The 25,021-nt window shown below is 39.2% G+C and overlaps 1 protein-coding gene and 1 non-coding gene across 2 annotated transcripts in view; one reads left to right on the plus strand and one right to left on the minus strand.

Moving 5' to 3' along the window:
• LOC126234978 (sodium channel protein Nach-like) overlaps positions 1–25,021 on the minus strand; it is a 187,012-nt gene that overhangs the window by 93,797 nt on the left and 68,194 nt on the right. The window lies entirely within an intron of this gene.
• Positions 8,635–8,707, plus strand: Trnar-ucg (transfer RNA arginine (anticodon UCG)). The gene has a single exon. It is a non-coding gene; the product is annotated as a tRNA-Arg (tRNA).

A 25,021-nucleotide genomic window follows, 5' to 3' on the forward strand; every position in this document is an offset into this window, starting at 1 on the left:
AATCATCCTTATTGTTAAACGTCTGTCTGATCTCACAAGAGCACGCACACGTTCAACATTTTCGTTGGTTTTTGAAGTTGAAGGTCTTCCTGAGCGAGGTTCATCTTCAATGTATTCTCGACCTTCCAAAAATGATTTGTGGCAGCGACAAAATTGTGCTCTTGATAAGGAATGTTCCTCATAGGCCCGTTTCAACTTTTCAAAGGTCACACTTGCGAATTCCCCAAGTTTAACACGAAACTTAACCGCATAACGTTGCTCTAAATTCCGATGTTACATTTACATAATACGCAACAAAAACACAACTTCACTGATGGCGCCCTAAAAAATCACGTGATGGCAGTATGAACTGAAACTCGGGCTGAGCAACTGGAAGGGACGAAAGCATCGATCTACATAAGCAGAACAACACAGTGTTGCCAGATTGCTCGTAGAGTTGTCAGTTTCATAACTTTTCTCAGCCACCTCGCACACATAATGGTGAACATTGATTAGTAATTTGATTATGAAGTTTCAATACGAGATCAGGTGTTCTTGCATTTAGCTGAGGTGTTCACAAAGTCATTGGCTACAGATGACTTCATGTGAAACCTATTTTGGATTGAATAAATATGATAAAACTTCAAATTTTTGTCTGTGACAGTAATTTACAGCATATCACTTACACTCTTACTTTATTTAGTTCATCTCTGCAAATTTCAAGTATTGGCGCTTTACGTTTGGGAACATATCATGAAAGGAAAAAAAAGACATTGGAAGATGTGAACATGTAGAACTGTGTTTTCTTTTATTGATGTTATTTGCAAATGATCAATCCAGCTTTCGACTACGTGATGATACTTTATATTAAAGTTACAATGCGTTTAATGATATTTTCAATTCAAGTAGTCACAGGTCATTCTGACCTAAATACAATGCCATTTCTCATCTAGATTAACGTGTTGCATGACCATACTTTCTGAGTATTGGTATCTTTCTAAATTTACGTCATAAAAAAGTCCTCAACGTTGATTGCGAGCCTTTCAAATTACTCACATGTGTTTTTTTTCCGATGCCAAAACGTCTCCCACATAAATGAGTCGATCCATTATCTGTTCTTCATTTACTATTACAGTTAATAATATTAATTCTTCAGTATAAGCAGTAATTCAATCCTGTTAGGCCACGTTTCAGTACAACTGTAATTTTTTTTTCTACATCTGTGGAGAGTGTGGGTTATGAAATGTTGCATTAGCATGTAGAAATCCTTCTGTATTGCATGTACTCGTCACAACTTCTAAGGAATCACGTGTGCCGATATTTGTTCACAGTGACAAACAGGCGTCGTGGCAAATGATACGTTGGTACAGAGACCAAGATCTAGTTTGTTTTGAGGCGGTTCCAACTGTTTTTGTGAAGCGAAAATGACAACCTGTAGGGCCATCTGGCGATTTTCTGCAAATCAAGGTAATAGCAAAAAGAACGGCCGGTATGATTCTTTTTACCTACCTCTCAGCAGTATAACACATGTGAAACAGCATGATGGCTCTCGATCTCCCACCACAATCGAGTCCATCAACATGAGGTGGCAAATGAGGTAGCCAAGGAGGTGGAAACTTGGGTTCTACTATGCCAAGACTGCTTGGTAGCTACAACAGGAAAACACAATTAATTAGCAGGAGAACAAAATAAGGAAGTGTTTATCACTTAACTTTGCTGTAGTTCATGATCAGTTGGTTGACAATTATAGAAGACGCGACTAGACTACGCGTCTCTAGAATGACATAATTCACAAGTCACAAATCTTACAGTGACGAATTAATCTCTCGTAACCTTGAACGTCGAATCCGGTGAATTTGAAGACTAACTTGGAACGGAGCTACAAAGACTTGATTGATGGCAGCAATGAATGAGCGGCAGACGGTGACTGACTAACGTCGGCGCTGGCTGACCACTGAGCACGGCTACGAGACTGGCACAACTGCACTACTCTCCTGCTGCACATTAGAGGTGGCAAAAAATAACGTAACTGATAGAAATAACCGGTTACTGAGAAGTAACGGTTACTGCGATAACCGTTCCTCTGATTCTGGCAGTTATTTCAATAACTGTTTAGTGTCAACAGTGCCTCGCGCCATCTGTTGACCGAAGATCGTACTGCGCATTTGGAAGGCATTCTATAGACCATGGGAATAACTGTGAGACTGCGCGCCATCTGCTGATAAGAATTGTGTACTATTTCGTGGGCCTTCGTTACTTTTAGCATAAACAATTAAATAAAGTTAATGTCCGAGCCGTGGCTGATAGGAGCTGCAGTACAGGCATTAACAAGTACAGTCGTTCCCTTAAGCCACCGCCTTACGTGTTAATTTAGCTTGGACGGGTAGTACAAGGAAAGTTACTAAGGAATTCGAGCGACTATGGAAATAACTGTCAAAGACCGGTATTCTCCTCTGGCAGTTATCGTTATTGGCTCGTAGTTCTAGTTATCTGGTAGTTATCGGGCTACCACCACAGATAACCTGGAAGCTGGTAACGGAATAACTGTGTGTCTAGACGTTCCTGACTCGGTGACTCCAGTTAAAGGTCGTAGTTCCAGGTGATATTTCCAGAAAGGATAGTAACTGGAGCGAACAAATATTTTCGTACTGCTGCGGAAATAGCCGCTGGCCATCGCGAATGACAAATAACATGTCAGAAAGTATAACATAATACAGTGGAATATAATAATTATTATCCTCATCATTTGTCAGGAGATTGTCAAAATATGTGAATATATCACAGTAACTGCTAATATTTACAGAATTGGTACACTGACAAAATAAAACACAGTTACGTACTTTTAATAAATTTATCGTACACAGAATAACCGATCTTGACTGTTGCAACCAAGTGCTGTCAAAACTGAAATATAGCAGAATTTTTACCTAAGCTGGTCTATCAGTCTCTGTTACGATATTCATCTACAGAGTAGAAGGAGGGGTCAATGGAAGCGTCTGATTCCACCCGTCTGCTTCGACGTAAAGGTGTTGTGGTGTGTGAATGTCATTACGGCACGGTGTTTACGAGTTGGTTTTTGTGTGTGTGGAGGGGGGGGGGGGCGGCTGTCGATCTAGGTTGCAGTGCCGGAATTTGCTGGTGGTAATTAATTTTTTTTTTCCTAGCTGTGATGTTTTGTGTATTTATGAAGTATTGAATGTGATTTAATTTATGTAGGAATGATTGATTTGTGGACTTTTGGGATTGTGGTTTTATTTTTCGCAGTTGTAGGTGTTGGTTTTTTGGCATCAGTAGCTGTGGTGGACCTATATAGGTCAGCGGAAATGACCGATTCCCATTTTCATAGTTGTGTGTGTTGATGTTTTAGTATCGTCATCTGAGGTTGACCTATGTAGGTCAAGGGAAATGTCTGATTCCAATTTTCGTACTTTTAGTTGTGGGTATTGGTGTTTTGGTATGGTCACCTATAGTTGACCTATATTGTTCAAGGGAAGTGTCCGATTCCTGCAGATTTTGTTGGTGTACCAGAATGCTGTATTTTTTTCTTTTTGTTCTTCATTTAGTATTTTGGGATCATGGTGTGTTTTTTTACTTGCTTGTCCTCACCCTAAAACCCCCAACTTCCTGCAGTTGTCCCATTGGTTTGATTGTATTTTTGGTGGGAAATGTTATTGTATTATTTATATGTATCTTCGTGTTTGTTGCCATGTGTATGTAGTGACGTCATAGACACACTTAAAATAGCCATTTCCGGCATATTGATGACGGGTGGAATCAGACACTTCTGTATCAAATAGTCTTTCAAACACACTGTAAACCGTGCCTTATCTGAAACCAAGTTTTTAATGGTTGCTGACTTGCTGGCAGTTTATTGAAAATGCATGTTCCTGAATATTGGACCCCTTTTGGACCAAGGTAAGTAATTTTAGGTCTTTATGTAGATTGCTGTTCCCATTTCTAGTACTGATATTATGTATTAAGCTATTGGTTGGAAATACTTGCAACATATTTCATTAAGGAATAAATATACTAGGAAGCAGTGGTTAGAATACAAAGTTCCTTGAACAGGTTCCTACATGATGTTCTTGAATTGATACCACAACATGATGTTCTTGAATTGATACCACAAACGATTTTTATTACACGCTTTTACATGCGAAAAACTTTTGCTACGTTTGATAAGTTACCACAGAATATGCTCCCTTATGAAATAATGGAATGAAAAAATGTGGTATGCCCTTCCCAACTGAATTTATTATCGAGTTGTAGTCCCAGAAATGTAACACTGTCAACCCTTTCGATCTGCATGTCTTCATATGTTATAAACATGCTGTCGCTGGAGAAATTGAGCAGTTTGCAAATCTGACATAAAACTTGGATTAGCGTACTCACACTTTCCCCAATAGGACTAGCTTTTACAGCACAGGAGTAAACGAATCTGTCACACTGCGTATATTTTTTGTTGTATTACAAGGCTGTACACTTTATTCTATTATGTGAGCAGCACAAGAAATTAAGCTTCGAATTTAACCTACAGTACTCAGTTTACATATTACTTCATACTTAAAAACGCACGTTGTTAACATTTTAATTAAACAGTGCTTTGGCGAAGTTCCGCGTACTTTCTGTCGCAGCTGCGAAGATAATATTTCTAATAGCGACCGATAACCTACAAACATATAATATGAAACACTAATAATCGTTCTAACATCAACTAAAATGTACCCGGAGTTAATAAGCTAAGGTTATGACACGATTCATACGACATTCCTGCTATTTCACACTACTCGCAGTTATACTGATAACTAAACTGATGGATTCCAACTATGTGGTTATTTAACTGTCGGAGTATTCGGTATTCGCTAGCGAAAAATAACTTGGCAGTTATTAATAACGGTTAACGATAACGGTTATCAAAGAATAACTGGAACTGTGATAACGGTTACTACAGAATAACCGTTTGGCCCACCTCTACTGCACATGAAGTGGTCTAGCGGCGCCTCGCGGCGAGCATTGAGTACTGCGACTGGCTGTGTACTCTTTGGCTAGCACAGCCGTTCTTCTGTTCCGTTTGCCGAGAGAATCGCTTCCGGCGGATCGATCTCTCAGGCGTCAGTGTGGTCGTATGACTGACGACACCACGTAGCGTGTAAATGTGGAGACTGTTTTTTGTCCTGGCCACCAACCTTATATCCAGAATGAAGTTTGTATCACTTCTTTACAAGAGGATTGAGGTTTATTCTAGGAGCCAACTCTCCACTGAATTTAAAAAGAAGTTCTACTTTTTACAGGGATACAAAGCAATTGACCCAACTAATCAGGATTGTTGCTAAACCTCCGTCAATTTCAGGTGATGGATTACTGAATTAAGAGTCATGTATGAGAATTTCTTGTAAACAAGACGTATGTTTTTCAACAGTTACACATGTAGAATCATTAAATTGGCAAAAATGGTTCAAATGGCTCTGAGCACTATGGGACTCAGTTCCCTAGAACTTAGAACTACTTAAACGTAACTGACCTAAGGACATCACACACATACATGTCCGAGACAGGATTCGAACCTGCGTCCGTAGCGGTCTCGCGGTTCCAGACTGTAGCGCCTAGAACCGCACGGCCACTCCGGCCGGCCATTAAATTGTCATTATAACAAAAGTGAAGTGTTTCCAAGGAGTTCTATAGACATGAGGTAATGGGTAGAAAGAAAACTGGGTGAATATGTAGAAACATAGTTCATGTTTGAATACTGGCTCAACAACTGTACTAAAGAAAATATTCGTATGCTCTGTGACAAAATATTGTTGACCAGTGTAACAGAACTGTGTGGTCTCGTGGACGATGACTGCAGAGGATATTTCACCATGTCCACAAGTCTCTGAGCTGTGGTGCTGCCGCACCAAATGTCGCTGATGAAACCTCCGTGGAATGCCATCGCAGTAAATTTCGCCAGCAATGAACTCCTATCAGTGTGAGAAAGTCTTTAAAATATTTCTTGTCTCGATTGGAAAGTGTGTCTCTGTTTTCAACTTTAAAAGTAACTTAGATGTGATAACTACATTTCTCATGCAACAAAATATAACCTACAGTGCATCAGATGTACTGTAGCCAAGAACGACATTTTTCAATGCAGTAGTTGACAGATGGGTTAGTTAAATGCGAAACGTAATAGTAACTGTCACTAACAATGAAAAGATTGCTAGTTGATTTCTATTTAGCGATGTGAGGCTGTAACATGTGAAAGAAAAAAAAATTTAATGAATCATTTCATTAAGATCGTTTGATAAAGATTTAGTTCCTGTCTGTACGCTGACATGCTAAGTGCAAGGCGTAGCTGCCGTGGCAGAAACACGGTAGGGATGCCTGGGCAGTGGTCACAATGCGATTTCTGCTGCAACAGTATGGGTAACGCCTTCAGGGCGCCGTTTCATTCCACGTGAAACTGCCCCACACGGAAATACTTCCATCACTTTTATGAGCCGTTTCCTTCGTGCAAGCGGAATGCATTGCTCTGCGTGGTTTTCAAGGAGCTTGTAGTCTGCCAATGGCTACCCATCACTACAGGTGATCGTTTCCCAAACTTCATGATTCCAGTGACGGTATTCCTTGCACCCGAAGTAATCTCTGTATTCTACAACGTGTAGTGACAAGAGGGTATTCTGGATTTTAAACTCTGCCTTTTGCAAAACACAATGTTCTTCTTTTGTCTATTTACCCAAACATGTTTCAACACCTATGTGTTATTTCTGTGGGCCTCGATTTATTACAGTAGAAATATTATACAACTTGCATGGACTTTTTCTAATTTTGCGCATAAAATACAGTAGCTTTTGTATTTTATGTTTTATAGTGATTGCTCACATGAAATTACAGTAATTGTGAAAGTGGACTGGAGCAGGTAGGCTTGCATTTATTCGTTTTTATTGTTTGACACCATATCACCTTAAAATTAATAGGAAGAATTTGCTTAGAGAGTTATTAATTTTGAGAATTTTTCGACAGTAGTGGTGGCGTTTGTGCTGTAATTACGCTTCCTGACCTGTTGTGCATCAATGATGTTTTCTTGTTTTTATTGTTATTACATACACTTTTCTCACATCTTTTACACTTTAGCCTCACCTGTTACCAGAAGCTGTCATAGGCAACAAGAGACTGGGGAATAAACTTTTATAATCTATGAATAATACATATCAAAACAAAAGTGTAGCGTAACTGTATCATTATAGATCCCACTGATGATGCTTTAAAGAGAAAAAATGCAAACACGTTTGGGAGAATAAAATACAGTGCAGCAAGAGAAGGCATTTTTTATTTACAAACAAATAAAATTGTTCATTTGTTTCTCATTTTGTTTTAGTTCATTGAGCTGTGTGGTTCTTATTTAGAGTGTCTTGTACCAGTCTACATGATGCGTCTGTGAAATAGATTATGATATTATTATTATTATTATTATTATTATTATTATTATTGCATTACGCTCCATCATTTTAATGTTTTATTCTTATTGCTATTGTTACAGTCTGTACCTAAGTGGTCAGGTTATTTTATTGCCAACATTTGACAATCGTTCTGAGATAAGTAATTGAATACCAGTTTTATCCTGCAGGCCTGCAGGGGTTTTACAGATACATCTACGTCTATACTCTGCAAACCACCGTGAAGTGCATGGCAGAGGGTATGTCGAATTGTACCAATTATTATGGTTTCTTCCCGTTCCATTCACGTATGGAGCGCGTGAAGAAAGATAGATTGAATGCCCGTGTGCGTGCAGTAATTATTCTAATCTCATCCTCACTATCCCTATGTAAGTGATACGTAGAGGATAGTAGGATATTCCTAGAGCGATCATTTAAAGCCGGTTCGGGAAACTTTGTTAATAGCATTTCTCGGGATAGCTTGTCTATCTTCCGTTCAGTTCCTTCAGTATCACTGTGACACTCTCCCCACATTAAACAAACCTCTGAACATCACAGAAACTTCGTCCTTCAGTCTTCGAAGAGAATTATGCTGTGGCAAATACTAATCGAAAACTGGACATCAACAATCTGGATGCCTTCCATCAGTACTATCTGACAGGAAATCAACATTTGTTTACAATCTGAGAGCAAAAAATGAATTTACTTCGTACAATACAGATCTTTATCTAATAAGTCACTTAGCTATTTTCACATATAATTGGACACAAAAATAAATTCTGAAGACATCAAACAACTAATTTTTAAATACAATCGAAAGACACTGTGGATAGCCTACTGTAAGTACATTACCTCGAGCTGCAGTTCAATTTATCTTACTACTGTAAACGTTTTGTACACAGTTTATGTAAGATGACTTTCTAAAATTAAAGTGAAATTTTAGACAGTCGCCACGCTGCCTTAAAATTTTATATGGGTTGCTTCCTGAATTCCTCAAGTTGAAAACGCAGTAATCAGTTAAATAAGCAGTCTGACTTTGAAACTCGATAAATTAACTAATTTAATCTCTTGGAACACCCTGTTACTCATAACAGTGTGAATATCGCATGACGTGTTCGAAAAGAGTTTTGATGCAACTGTGCTTCGGCTGACTTTTCATCTTTATAGTAACTTTAAAAACAGAATTAATATTATTGAATATTTACTGCAACAAATAACGTACTGTAGCATCTAAGCTTCGTCTGACCGTGTGGCCTAATGGATAAGGCGTCGGACTTCGGATCCGAAGATTGCAGGTTCGAGTCCTGTCACGGTCGAAATATTTTTTTCGTTTATTTATGGGTGTATTACAATGGGTGAAGAACGAAATCGTGTAAAAGTTGCTCACTACTGCTTTTATGGATATTTCTAATCTCTTACGCACTATTTGATGCTCAAATTCACCTGTGCAGAAACATCACAATAAATAAAGAGCATTCAACGAAATAAAAAGAACCCTTTCTTTCTTTCTTTCTTTTCTTCATGCGTACATTTATCTTCATATATTAACTGATTCATTCATCGTCTTTCGTAGATCTCTTGACGAGGAGAACTTTCAGGGGTGTGGAACTAGTCAAGGTACTCATTAACAAAAGACAAATGCATCGCTGAAATTTGAACTGTGTACTGTATTAATGCCATTAACGCTTACGCTATCTAAATTTAACAGAGTAAGTTTTGGTAAGAGCTCTGCTAGTTTGAAGAATGTGCTCGCGCGTTTCTCTCTCTCTCTCTCTCTCTCTCTCTCGTGCACGCGCACACCATTCCTAAACTTAATTTCGTTGTAATGGTTTGAGTCTTCTTTTTTTTTTTCTTTTGGCTTCTCTCTGAATATCTAAATGTAACGTCCCTTATTTTTCTAAATGAAATGTATAAATAGATAAATAGCAATAACACTAGCTTTTCAATCAGGTGCCACCATATGCTGTACAACTGAAAAGTTTTCCTCTCCTGTTGCATCATAATACCCAAAGTAATAAAATACCATACAATGTACCCTTTGCCTTTCCAAATACGCTTCATTATCGCGTCAGCTATCGCCATTTATGGGTGACCAACACACTATCATCCGAACCATTAACCCCATAAGAATGTTTTTGTCACAACAAATTTCAATAACGAAAGATCTGTATCGGACAGGACAAAACGATTAATGTGTTCTTTTTTTTTTTTTGGAATATCACAGAACACAGTTGTTTACCAAAGTAACTGCTAAATATCTAAATAAAAGTTCACGTATATTAGAACAAGAAACAGGTCCACGTCTAGTAAAGCAATGTGGTGTTCAAAACAATCTTTGGATTGATGATTTCATTTTACTTCTACTGTCACTGTGTAAGTCATTGTCTAGTTTGAAAATGACTTTTATTGTGAGAAAAAAAAACAGTAAGAAGTAAATGTATTGGAACGTGAGTGTAAGAATTTCAAGATGTTCAGAAGGGCTTCTGCAAGATGTATGTTTCCGTATTCACACAATATTCTTGTTGCCGGACAAACTCTTTTCTTTTAACCACACTGTCACAGGAGATAAATCCATAGTACACAAGGATAGACAAAATGCAGAATAAGTCAAGGCTTCAGGTCAACACAAAGAGAGATGCATTAAAGGGCATAACAAACTGAACTGGGCGTTTTGATTAGCTTACCCATGTTTTGGCTCTATTTTAACTTATCAAGCTAGATCCTAAGAAATTAGTGTTGTCTATACAGAATGAAATAAGCTAAAAGTGTTCATAAAAAAGCCACAAAAAAGATGAAATACAACAAGGTGTATTATTATGTAGTTTCATTTTTTCAATAATTATACTGTGTAACAGAGTAGCATGAATTTATATTTAAGTTCGTAATCTGAAATCTGCAGGACAGCACAGTAATACAGTTAACTGCGAATGTAAAACTTTTTGAATTAAATATGCCTGGTAACATGGAAACAATGGATCTGCATTTTTAGTAGCGTAACAGATGACATGCATCACTACACATGCTAATTTGAAGATTAATTTGAGTTCATGAAACTTACATTTAGTATTATTTCAATTAAATCATCTGTGCATTGTAGTGACGTAGACTGTCCTACATACGACTATTGTTGCAGTTTTGTTAACAATTAAAGGTGGGAGCATGTAATCCTACTGTTGCGTCGAAGCCCTGCTCGTACTTCAAGAATAGCATTCAGCTTTTCAGAACTCAGATTATTGCGAAGTTTCATTTTAACTACATTCCGTCGTGTGAACAGTCCTGTTCTCTCCCAGCTGCCTATACAAGAACGAGCATAAAGTGAAAGAAGCCAACATGCTAAATTGGTTTTATTCGGACGCACCTTGTCCTTTTTATCAGGTTAAATTTCAGTCATCAGTTGCTAATTAATGTTATGCTTTACCAGTTTCGAGAAAATTAATTTGTTACCTTCAGAAGCTTAGTGTTAGTTTAGCGGACGTCAATATCTACTTGACAGAATGAATGTGTTAGTTTAAACACGTGTTGACAATTTGCGGTGCATATATTCACAGTTTTGTTGTTAGTTGGCAAAGCCAACGAATTTGAAGACACATAAATAAAATAAAACTGCTTGTGATAATTCATTGATCTACAGCTTAGCCGAGGTATACGTTTGGTTGGAAGGTAGCAGTTTGGTTCTGAGTTGGCGAAGCTAGCGAATGTGATACTAAAAAAAGTTTGGTTGTGGTCTCAGACTGACCTGTACCTCAGCCCGTTTGAAAAACTCGCCAGTATATCTCGTTATAGTCACCATACTGCTTACGGCGTTTGTCACATGTTTCCTGTGTCACTGATCAAAGCTCTTATTGAACATTCCTCTATATCAGAGGCAGCCGAACGTCGTGTACTGCTACTCTGTTTACCCACAGGATTGAGGAATCGACGCCATCATTCTTCTAATAATTCAGATTTAAGTTCCCTGACCATCCCTGTTAAGTTTTCACATGGGCTGCACCACCTAGTTAGCACCTCTGGATTATTTCGTCTGCTGGCAGACATACTTGGCAAGGGCCAATTACTGGATTTCTACTCTAAGATACGTCGCCCTTGCACTTTGTATGCGGTATCTTTAAGAGATGCTCATCACTTTCTCAAAACAAGTTGCAAGCGGACGTTATGCGACTATGTGTTTCTTCGATGGCGATTTATTCAAAGGCGTAAACTTCGCCATCATTGCTGACATGTATTTTTGCTCTACTTTGCAGGTAAAGCTCGTAACTGATCCATAAACTGTTAAATTCGCGCTGATAGCATTTACCTGTAGGTTTTTGCGTCACGTCGCCGAAAAACTAAAGACAAGCTGGTACTTGCTCTCCCATCGCATAGTCAGTAACACGTAGTTGTTGGGAGAGGCACTCACACAAATAACAGAGGTCGACGGTTTACAATTTTAATTCAAGTTCATTGTTAATGGGTTCGTCTTGCTCCACTGTTCACAAATAAGCACAAAGGCGGAACACAAACCATACTCACTCACTGTCACAAGCGTCCTCGGAAACTTTCACTTGCTGCTCCGTTGTTTGTATACCAACTGCTGCCCCCTCCACAGTCACATCGCCCAAAGATATTGTTGCAATCTCCCGACTCGATCCGCATGGGAATTAGGATGGATATACACAACACCAAACAGGTTTGTATTCCATTCCTTATCCGCTTTACATAGCTTCATAATGAAACGTCTGGAAATTATAGGATGTGCTACGTTCCACAAGTTACGCACTAATCTAGCAATTTAACACTGCAGTGTGTTTTTTGTTTGTTATGGACGTTAGCTTAGACTTATCGACATTTTTTTGAAGGTGAGTGTCATTCATTACACCGAGTTGAAATATTGTCCTAGTCAATCTTCACTTTTTCACAGCCATCTGGCGGATAATACTTCCCAGCAGGCGAAAGCATCGTCGGACATTACTGCTGAGCGCACCTTGTAAATATTTTACATATACTGACAACATTAGAGGTCCTAGTTAGAGTTGTCAGTTCCAATTAGCAGAAAATCATCAGCTCTTAGGGACTGGTAATCTGAAAAACAGGCGAGACAAAGACTTAAAATTTAGGACATAAAAAGTGACGTAAAATTTCAATCATTAGATGAGCATTTCCTTATAATTTATTATTACCAATGTTGGTACACCGATACATCTGTACTCAAATGCACCGTTCTGTTCATGTAAAGTACCAGCTTATGGCTAGCAATAATATGTTTCCAACGTTCTTGAGAATTTTGTCAACAAGATACGTAAACATGGATTAACATACTTCAACATGGATAATCAACAGTTAGGCTATATACTCTGAGTTTTTTCGCCGTGCAGCCTCAGCCGTTTGTCGGTCACTTTGAACACACGTACAACAGAAGTACAGCATCGGTAAGCAATCGCTATGTGAGCACGAGCGGCAACAAGATAACTTACTATAGATAACCCTACAAATTACTTCGTACTTCTATTCATTGACGACAACGTAGATGGGCTCTGTGTACACACCTGAAAGTCCTATGCCTTTGCGTTTTGTTTCTCACCACAAATGGAGGCATGAAGCGAATAATTTGATGCGAAGGGCGTCCACCGCCGTGCAATGGGAGTACTAATTCACGCGGCCAGTCAGTGGGGGAGAGGGGTGCACTGATAGAAAGCAGTTGCTTGGCGGTAATAATACAACAATGGAAGTCACTCGAAAAGTACTGTTCGGCAGGGGCTGAGAGTTCCCAGTTCACTGTTTGATCGTACCCTCCTAGCGCATAAGTCTTTCTTGGTTGCCGCCATCGATGTTTTCAGAAACCCATTTCGTTTGATGTACTCAACCATTTTTAAAGCGAATAGGCACTATATCGGTATCAGTGATGAAATGAGTGAACATATATCTTGGAGAAAACGTGTGGATAAAAATCCTAGGTCAATATCGCAAAAACTCCTTTATTGTTTACTGGTTTCAGCTCATTGACGATCCATTTTCAAAAAAACGGTTAAAATGGCTCTGAGCACTATGGGACTTAACATCTGAGGTCATCAGTTAAATGGCTCTGAGCACTATGGGACTCAACATCTGTGGTCATTAGTCCCCTAGAACTTAGAACTACTTAAACCTAACTAACCTAAGGACATCACACACATCCATGCCCGAGGCAGGATTCGAACCTGCGACCGTAGCGGTCGCGCGGTTCTAGACCGATTTTCCAATCAATAAAAATTACTGAGTTCTGTGAGTATGAGCCACCAGATATTACACATGGTCATAATCTGTTGAGCTGTATCGTTCTTGTTGTCATGTACACACTAAAGTTGGCCGTCATGGTTAAATAACGTACAACGTTAACCAGTGCTCAAATCGGCACACTTGTGTTTAAATGCAAGGTGACAGACAGTGGTAATTATCATATAGTCCATGTGTCGATGTAAACATGACGTACCACGCTACAGGAACAAGGTTCAAATGGTTATGAGCACTATGGAACCTGAGGTCATCAGTCCCTTAGAACTACTTAAACCTAACTAACCTAAGGACATCACACACATCCATACCCGAGGCAGGATTCGAACCTGCGACCGTAGCGGTCGCGCGGTTCCAGACTGAAGTGCCTAGAACCGCTCGGTCACAACAGCCAGCTCAGGAACAAGGAAGTAGCTGTATTACGGCTGCACTAAAGGTATACAGTATGTTGCTAATGTTGTACATTTTGTAACCATGAGAACGTACCTTATTGTGTACGTGACAACAAGAGCGAAGTAGTTCAACAGATTATGACGATGTGCAATGCCCGGTGGCTGATACGCACGACATTAAGTAATTTTTATTGATCTGAAGGTGGATCGTCAATGAGCTGAAACTAGCAAACAATAAGAGTTTTAGCGGTCTTGACCTAGGATTTTTATCCACACATTTCAACACAACAGATCGCTTGTCTTCCGATTTGACAATGTCAAGCAACAACTCATATCTTTGAGTAGTTGTATTTTCGGTATCCAATTTATCTTTGATATATACCGTGATGTGACAAAAGTCATGTGGTAGCGATATGCACATTACACATGGCGGTAATATCACATACACAAGGTATAAAAGGGCAGTGCAGTGGTCGACTTGGCATTTGTACTTGAATGATTCATGTGAAAAGGTTTACGACTTGATTATAGCCACATGACAGGAATTAACAGACCTTGAATGCGGAAGAGTAGTTGGAGCTAGACACATGTCACATATCATTTTAGAAATCATTTGAGAATTCAATATTCCGAGATTCACACTGTCAACACTGTGCCGAGAATACCAGATTTCAGGCATTACACCTCACTGCAGACAACAGTGCTTGATGGCCTTCACGTAACGACCGAAAAATGGTTCAAACGGCTTTGAGCACTATGGGACTTAACATCTGAGGTCATGAGTTCTCTAGTCCGGCCCCGGTAGCTGAGTGGTCAGCGTGACGGAACGTCAATCCTAAGGTCCCGGGTTCAATTCCCGGCTGGGTCGGAGATTTTCTCCGCTCAGGGACTGGGTGTTGTGTTGTCCTAATCATCATTTCATCCTCATCGACGCGCAGGTCGCCGAAGTGGCGTCCAATCGAAAGACCTGCACTAGGCGAACGGTCTACCCGACGGGAGGCCCTAGCCACACGACGTTTCACCAGTTCTCTAGAACTTAGAACTACTTAAACCTAACTAACCTAAGGACATCACACACAACCATGCCCGAGGCAGGATTCGAACCTGCAACCGTAGCAGTTGCGCGGTTCCGGACTGTAGCGCCTAGAACAGCTCGGCCACCGCGCCCGGCGTAACGACCGAGAGCAGCGGGGTTTGTGCAGAGTTGTCACTGCTGACAGAGAAGCAACACTGGGCGAAATAACAGCAGAAGTCGATGTCCGATGAACGACGAACGAAATCTGGCGTTGTGGCTATGGTAGCAGACGTGCGACGCGCGTGCATTTGCTAACACCACCGCGTCGCATGCAGCGCCTCTGGTGGGTTCTGACCATATCAGTGGACCCTAGACGACTGGAAAACCGTGACCTGGTCAGATGAGTCCCGATTTCAGTCGATAACAGCTGATGGAAAGGTACGAGCGTGGCACAGACTGTATGAAGCAATAGACAAAATTGTCAACACGGTACTGTGCAAGCTGGTGGTGGTTCCATAATGGCGTGGGCTGTATTTACACGGTATGGACTTGGTCCTCTTGTCCAACTGGTTGACTGGAAATGGTTATGTTCGGTTACTTGGAGACCATTTGCAGCCATTCATATTGCCAAACAACTATGGAATTTTTCTGGATGTGAATGCACCATCTCACTGGGACATACTTATTCGCAATTGGTTTGAAGAACATTCTGGACAATTCCAGCGAATGATTTGGCCTGACATGAATCCCATCGAACATTTACGGGACGTAATCGAGAGACCAGTTCGTGTACAAAAATTCTACAGAGGTAACTCTTTCATAATTATGGACAGCTATAGAAGCAGTATGGCTCAAAATTTCTGCAGGGGACTTCCAACTACTTGTTGAGTCCATGCCACGTCGAGTTGCTGCTCTGCGCCGGTCATAAGGAGGTCCGAAAACGATATTAGGAGGCATCCCATGACTTTTGTGACCTCACTGTAAACCAACGGAGGAATTTAAGTGCACTGAAATTCAGTCAAGAAATATTATAAGTAATACTCGAAGATAATATTATGTTTGTCACTGAAATACGCCGAGCCGGCCGCTGTGGCCGTGCGGTTCTAGGCGCTTCAGTTCGAACCGCGCGGTTGCTACGGTCGCAGGCCTCGGGCATGAATGTGTGTGATGTCTTTAGGTTAGTTAGGTTTAAGTAGTTCTAAGTCTAGGGGACTGATGACCTCAGATTTTAAGTCTCATAGTGCTCAGAGCCATTTGAACCATTTTTGAAATACGCCGATTTTAATTAATTACGACATGACTTTGTTTTCCAACTAAAACGAGACTTACGATTTGCAAGAATTCGCACTACGTAAAACTCGCTGTTTTCTTCGGCCTGGGGTAGACGAACCTGCAGTAAAATAATTGTTAATCAAGATGAGTATTCAGATTATACCAACTATCCAAAAGGAAAAGAAAGCCTTATCCATTACGTCATGATGGAAGAATATTACAGCTTTTTAATAATAGCTGCAACGCCGCAATTTGGCTGTTTGTCAGTAACCAGTCTAAGTAGATACCGCCACTGTTATTGAGTAACTCTGTAACGTAGGAGATTATTCCGAGTTGTCGTCTTGCATTGAAAGCGTAGCTTGCCGTGGAGCCGGGACGAGAGCAGATGGTCATCAAGCTGGCACAGCTGACGCTGGCTACTGGGCCGAGCAAGCCGTGTAGTTGCTTAACGCTGCGTGCAGCACGTCACACATACAATCTGAAGAAGTACAGTAAAAACTCGATTAACCGTCACTCTTTAAACCGTAAGCTTCTGTTAACCGTCACTGCTGTAACAGCTTAATAATACTGTAATAACAGAATGCTCTAAGGTACAGTGACGCGTTCGCTTTGTTTATTTACTCTATTTTAGTGGGAAGTGAATGTGCCCGCCCGCCGTAGAATGGTACATAAAATATGACCTTCAGTTGACGTGCTAACACATCTCCCCCTTTTCTTGTCTTTGTCTCACTTGTGAGTCAACAATCACCACTGGATCGGTTTCCAGTTGTGGCGAGAAGACTGTAATTGTCGCAGTGTATCTAGCGGGCTGTGTAGTGTTACGTGTTTTCCAATTGAATAAGCTTTATTGACTAATATTTTACACTGCCGTATTTAGTGCAGGTGTGTGTGATACAGTGACTTGATAAAATGTCTGAAAAACGTAAACGTGTTGTTTTAGGACTTAATCATGGGCTACCCCCACTTGTCACGGAAATCAAGAAAACCTCGTGCATTCAAGAATTTGAATTTGAATGCTCTCCCTGCACAATACTACGCCCAGAAGAGTGCTTGGATGGATCAATCAATTTTTTCTGACTGGTTTCACAAACAATTTGTACCTCAAGTTAGAGCACATTTGGCTGAAAAAAAGTTGCCACAGAAAGCGCTATTGCTATTAGATAATGCCCCAACGCACCCCACTTGTGAAATGAAAAGTGATGACGGCAACATAACATGTCTCTTCCTTCCAGCAAACACAACTTCACTTATACAGCCCATGGACCAGGGAATTATCGAAAACATGAAACGTCGTTATAGAAAAATATTTATCGAAAGTTTGCTCTCATCTGATGAATCAACATCTGTAAAACACTTTTGGAGGTCTTACAGTATTAAAGATGCCATTTTCAATGTTGCCAGTGCATGGAGTGATTTGTCAGTGTCAAATATCAAGAACGGATGGAATAAACTTTGGCCTCAATCTAGAGGTGAACAATCGGAGGAACCGGAGTGTGTGACAGTTGACGAGATGGTCAATTTGTGCAATAATTTACAAATCAGCAGAAATTTGAAGTCAGAAGAAGTATCAGAGTGGTTAGAGTGTGACAAATTGGACTGGGGTTTTCAAATTTTTAGTGTTGACGAAGACGAGTGTTCAAACCATGAAGAAAAACAAACTATTAGCCATTCAGAGGCCGAAGAAATTGACAGACTATTTCCAAGCTAGATAAACTATTTCACCTGTAAGTTTATAGTACAGTACAGTACTGTACATTACGTATTTTGCAACTTTTGTAGCTACTGTACGGATGTTTTTATCATGTAATAAATAGTTTTATTTGCTATTACAATCGTGTTTAATTTGTTTTCGCTCAGAAATATTATTATATTACTGTGAGAGTGATATGTGTCTATACATAAAATGATTGATTGAGGTTATGTTTTGGAGGAATACAGAGTTTCTGTTATCCGTCTATTCGCTCAACCGTCACGACCACGGTCCCGAAGATGACGGTTAATCGGGTGTACTATTAAATATTAATCTATCTTTTTCATACTTAGTATATCAAACTCTATGGATAATACAACTATACTGTTAAAATTTCAATTCATAACTTTAATACTTTCGGAGATATGAATTTTTACCTAAAACACAATAACTGTGCTGGCATTGTGAATTTGAGTTAGGGACTCTAATGTATTCACCTATAACTACAACTGCCAACATGAATAAAGTAGAAGTAAATATCCTCGGAGCTCCATACTTAAGAATCATATAACAACCGTTCGCTCGACGAAAGATCCGTACCCAAAGACTGGAAAGTTGCACAGGCCACACCAATATTCAAGAAAGGTAGTAGGAGTATTCCACTAAATTACAGGCCCATATCGTTAACGTCGATATGCAGTACGATTTTAGAACATATATTGTGTTCGAACGTAATGAATTACCTCGAAGTAAACAGTCTATTGACACACAGTCAACATGGGTTTAGAAAACATCGTTCTTGTGAAACACAAGTAGCTCTTTATTCACATGAAGTCCTGAGTGCTATTGACAAGGGATTTCAGATCGATTCGGTATTTCTGGATTTCTGGAAAGCTTTTCACGCTGTACCACACAAGCGGCTCGTAGTGAAATTGCGTGCTTACGGAATATCGTCTCACTTATGTGACTGGATCTCTGATTTCCTGTCAGAGAGGTCACAGTTCGTTGTAACTGACGGAAAGTCATTGAGTAAAACAGAAGTGATATCTGGCGTTCCCCAAGGTAATGTTATAGGCCCTTTGCTGTTCCTTATCCATACAAACGATTTGGGAGACAATTTGAGCAGCCGTCTTCGATTGTTTGGAGATGAAGCTGTCGTTTATCGACTAATAAATTCATCAGAAGATCAAAACAAACTGCAAAACAATTTAGGAGAAATATCGGAATGGTGCGAGAAGTGGCAGTTAACACTAAATAACGAAAAGTGTGAGGTCATCCACATGAGTGCTAAAACGAACGCGTTAAACTTCGGTTACACGATAAATCAGTCTAATCTAAAAGCCGTAAATTCAACTAAATACCTAGGTATTACAATTACGAACAATTTAAATTGTGAGGAACACACAGAAAATGTTCTGGGGAAGGCTAACCAAAGACTGCGTTTGACAGGACACTTAGAAAATGTAACAGACCTACTAATGAGACTGCCTACACTACGCTTGTCCGTACCCTTTTGGAATACCGTTGCGCGGTGTGGGACCCTTACCAGATAGGACTGACTGAGTACATCGAAAACGTTCAAAGAAAGGCAACACGTTTTGAATTATCGCGAACTGTGGGAGAGAGTATCACAGAAATGATACAGGATTTGGGATGGACATCATTAAAAGAAAGGCGTTTTTCGTTGCGACGGAATCTTCTCACGAAATTCCAATCACCAACTTTCTCCTCCGAATGCGAAGATGTTTTGTTGACACCGACTTACATAGGGAGGTACGATCACAAAGATAAAATAAGGGATATCAGAGCTCGTACGGAAAGATATAGATGTTCATTCTTCCCAAGCGCTGTACGAGATTGAAATAATAGAGGATTGTGAAGGTGGTTCGATGAACCCTCTGCCAGGTACCTAAATGTGATTTGTAGAGTATCCATGTAGATGTAGATGTATAGTATCAACTGAAACTATAACGAAGAGGATATGTTTATGTAATATAATTTTCTGGAATTTTCTTTAGTTTCATTACATAGATTTCTAACGTAATTAAAAGTACTTTGGAAAATTGTTATTTCAACGTGTTTTGGATGTGTGAGTCTTTTGGAGAGACAGAGTGAGCGAATGGAGGACATATGTAAAGGGAGAATGTGATATTTTATTAAAACTACGTAAATGTAGGCATGAGAAGGTTGTTGTGCAATGGGGGAATTTGTGATGTATGTCCGAGTGAGTTGATCAGCAATTTATTTTGTGGAAAGGAATCATATTTTGTTTTCATCAAATTTTATTTAGTTTCTCCTGGAATACCGAATTTCTAGTCTTAAGTACTTGTGGTAATCTGATTGGCTGATACTAGAAATACCGCGAGTATAGAAGTAAGCGAGATGATCTGATTGACTGCTTAACATACAGCATTTTCCAGCTTTGTGCCTCAGCTATGAGTCGAGAGAGTCGCTCTGGGGCCGTCTTCTGGTAAATGCCTATGTTAAACTGCGCTGATCAAATTTGTTCCAAAATTAATAAACTCGCAAGTTTGATCGGTTCTCGTGTCGTTGACGAAAAGCGACTATAGTACTGAATATTTCGTGAAAGTTTGAGCTTTGTGAGTGGTTTATTTAGAAAATTTTCGCGTGTGAACATTTCATGTCGTGCATAAACTCTGCGTGACGTGTTTCGTGCAGATTACGAGACAGTATGGCGAGCACTTCTTCACAAGAGGTCTACAGAACGACTGAATGTGTCAACTCACAAGCAGTCGTGGGTCAGTGACTGTTTAGGAGATTAAAAATATCAGCTCGCACTAAATACCTTCTGGCTGCATACGGGTGTGAACTTGTAACAGACAGTCACTAACGTTGCGTAATTGATGTCGGAATATTAAATGCGGACTCGATAGCCATTTTCAGTGTTTTAGAAACGATAAACCAACTTGAAATATTAGACATTTTTTTCATGCGAGTCATGCAACAATCCCGAACGGTCGATAGTTTAACTATCAGCTACTGCCTAGGGACTGGAGTCACGTGGCCTTTGCGTGGTAGGTGTTTAGTCGAATTTTTGTCCACGCTGATTTTGTCGGCTAAACCAGTATCTACCATCGCAGAGTTAAGGGGGAGACAACCTGAAACCTATCCAGTTAGGCGAACTGATTGTTTAAAGGATAGTGAGAGACCAACCCACCCCATCGTAACAGACATAAGATCATGTTAACTTTCAGTCACCGTAATTGTTCTAGTTCAATTGCAACAGCAGTTACAGTAGAGAAATACACTACTTAGAAAACAGCATATACACGATAAATTATGCTGTTCATTTGTTTAATTTTCAACTACTTGTTGCTGTGGTTTACAAATATATGCTGCTCTGAAAGGGTCCTTGTCCATTGAAATATTCACAGAAACATTCTCGGACTCGGACTTCTTTTTCCCGTTTTGCATCATTTGCTCTTCTTGTTCCTCACTAACATCTCCCATATTGTCCGGGAAGTAATCAAGGATCCTGTTCAAAAAGTGAATTTTCCTCATGAAACATCCTAAAGTTTTAAACTTCCTTAACATTGTAGCTCTAATAGAAACCTATTCCTGGTCTTTTTTATGTCCTAAGAACTTTGTAACGACTTACTTGAATAATACTCATGATTCTTTCTCATTTAAGGTCATTGTGGATTCAAAGTTAACATCAAACATCAATTTTCTAATGTCAAGTTCGACAAAGACGCCTTCTTTTAGTTTAGCTTCTGAAAGGTGTGGATACGTTTGGCAGAGATACTCAAAACATGGTCCATCTTTAGACAAAGCCTTTAAAAACTGTTTCATTAGGCCTAACTTTATATGTAGTGGTGGTAGGAGTACGTTTTTTGGATCTACAAGGTTTTTTGCGTAGAATGTTCTTCTCATCAGGTTTTAAAAACTCCCTCACAGGCCAGTTCTTTCTGCACCAGTGTTGATCCCTAGCCCTACTGCCCCATTCACACAAGGAACATAGAAATTTGATAAAGCCACCTGGCTGAACAAGGAAAATGCATCTTACTTTTAGATCGCCACTTGTCATCCAACCATGAGCAGAATAGTCTATTTTATTTAGCACAATTTCTAGTTTTTCATAGCGTTATTTCATATGTACAGAATGTCCAACAGGTATATATGCATACATGTTACCATTGTGTTACAAAACAGCCTTTAAACTAGTTTTGAATGAATCAATAAACACCCTCCAATCTTCCTTTTTGTATTCAATACAAAACCCATTCATCAGACTGGGAATGTCTAATTAGTACACTAAATCACCTTCTTATTGAAAAAAACTTGGAAAATTGCTGCTCTCTCTCTCTCTCTCTACATACATATGCTGGTTACAACTGCCAATAAGTTCTTTTCTTTTAATCTAGAGCCAAGCAATTCAGTTTTTTCTTTCGTTAAGCCCAGATTCCTAACCAAATCTTTAAGCTCGGTAAACAACTTGAGCTCTAGACTTTATGTATTACAATGGAATTCATCATCATCATCTGGTTCATGTAAATCAGATTGTAAATCAGAAAATACTTCTGTTGGAATACAATTTAAATCATTTGGTGTTTCACGAACCGGCACATCTACACCATGCCCTACTGGTCGGATGGCGGACGGAAGGTTAGGGTAGCTTATTACCTTCTTGGTTTTTCGAATTAGGACCAGTAATATCAACACTGCAAAAGTAGTAATTATCGGAATGATTTCTTGGCTCCCTCCATATCATAGGAACAGCAAATGTAAAGGCTTTTTTCTCCTTTTTGGACCATTTTCTCAGATCTTCAACACACACATGACATACCTTATGCAGCGCCCAAGATTTATCTTGGCCACCACGTTTAGATCCATAGTATGATAGATAAACCTTTTTTAAAAAGTCTGTAATGTTTCTTCGGTGTTTTATAATCACAAATTCACCACAAATATAACAAAAACTGTCAGCAGAGTTTTTACAACCACGATTAGACATTGTACTGAGCACATGTACAGGAAAGTAAGGTTAGGCTGACAGTAAACGAAACACCATCTGTTACCACAAATATAGAATCGACCTTTTTTTGCCAGCAAATGTTTTTCAGCAGTGATACCAACGTCTTCTACATTCATTACACCTCATTTTTAAATTATTTTAGCTATATAAAAGCTGTTAAATTCTTTATAAATCGCTTAATTTAATAAATTTAACTGTAAAATGTGACGAAAAGGTGGGTGATATTTTTGTTAAGTATCATATTTGGATTTCCCACGTTAAAAAACATAAGAATAAGGTATTTCCAGCAAAAAAGTTTTTCCATCATTGGCTTGTGTAATCTGCTACATTACGAGAGATCAAATTATTAGTCTTAAATGGATAAAGAAATACCAAAGGGCCAGGGGCTAGGGATTACCTTCGTTGATTTGAAGAAAGTCTGTGCTAGTACCTGTCGTGAATCTCTGTCTTCTTACAGAATTTGTTTTACATCAGAAACTAATCAACCTAACTACAGTCATCATTCGAAATACGAAATCTAAACCAAGGTTCAGAAAAGAAATTCTCTGTTCTTTTGAGAATCGAACTGGACTTCAACAAGGTGATGGATTGTCTCGAAGAGCGTTACCTAAGTGCGGGAGAAAATCATTTGCGAATGAAACAAGATATGTCCAAAATCTGCTATGACTGTGAGAAACATTCTACTTAACTGTCTTGCATTTTCAGATGATATGGTATTGTTAGCAAACAGTATCGATGGAGCAAGATTTCAGACAGAAGAAGTAGAACGATTAGTGGCAAAGATTAGATTGCAAATTTCTTTTGAGAAGACGGAAATAATGCATACCTGATGACACATCCCATATCATAATACATAATTCTCAAAAAATTAAGGTGGCACAAAAGTTTAAATTTCTTAATGATTTTATCACTTGGGATGAAAGAGCATCAAGAGATAGTAGAACATTAAAACTACAACAAGCACAGAGAACTACGTGGTCAACTTACAAAAAAGGATCTCTTTAAATAAATGCTAAACTTCGTCATTATTCCTATGTCGTTAAACTGGAGGTAACATAGGCAAGTGAAACACTATTCGAACTAAACACTCAAGCAACAGCGGACAAATTGCAGAAAGTTAACAGCAGAATACTCCTAACGACTATCAATAAAAAAACATCGAGTTAATGGCCAGTGGAGACTCTTACACAATTCAGTGCTTTGCCAAGAAAATGAAGTTATTGTTGATGGGATGCAAAAAAGACGAGTTACATTTTTTGCCCACATTTCTCACTCATCGAATACTAGACTCTTGAACAACTTTTTGACTACTTTTGGAAAAGTAAGGCAAAAACCAACTAGTTTAAAAAAGTACAAGTGGATCTGAATGAACTGAACATTACCAGACATCAAGTTGAACATAGATAAGAGAAGCTGCTTCTGAAGAACAAATACATACAACTGACATTCAAAACATCACAATGGAAAAAGTATCTGGTATCTGCAGAAAAACAAGCTGCCAGATCACTCCAAATGAAGTGGTTTTGTGAAAGGAAGAAACTGTTGATTGCAAAAATCTATACTTATTCATTGTAGACTCTGTAGTATGATATCTGATTTTAGTGCTACAATGAGGGTGTGAACTACATAAATAAATTCATTCAAAAACCATTAAAAAATCTCTTCTGGTACTTTCGCTCTAATGGGATTTTTTGGGTGGTCATTCACATATGTAAAGGGAAGGAGTGGACCAAAAATTGAACATTGTGGGAATCACTTTGTGATTTCTCCACAGTTGCTATAACTTACTCTCTTACCTACATTATTTGAATTATTCAGCACAACTTTTTGTTAAGCATGGTTGAAACATGTTGTGTGTAAAGCTATGAATGTTAAAAGTTACAGTAAATTTTTCTAAGAGAGTAACCTGATCTATGGCATGGATCGGGAACTGGTATCTTGCAGGCCGGATGTGGCCTGCAATTCGTTTCAATCTGGTGCACGGAAGATATATTAGGGCGCTCACATTACACTATGTCT

This window comes from Schistocerca nitens, chromosome 2 (genome assembly GCF_023898315.1).
Source record: "Schistocerca nitens isolate TAMUIC-IGC-003100 chromosome 2, iqSchNite1.1, whole genome shotgun sequence".
NCBI lineage: Eukaryota > Metazoa > Arthropoda > Insecta > Orthoptera > Acrididae > Schistocerca > Schistocerca nitens.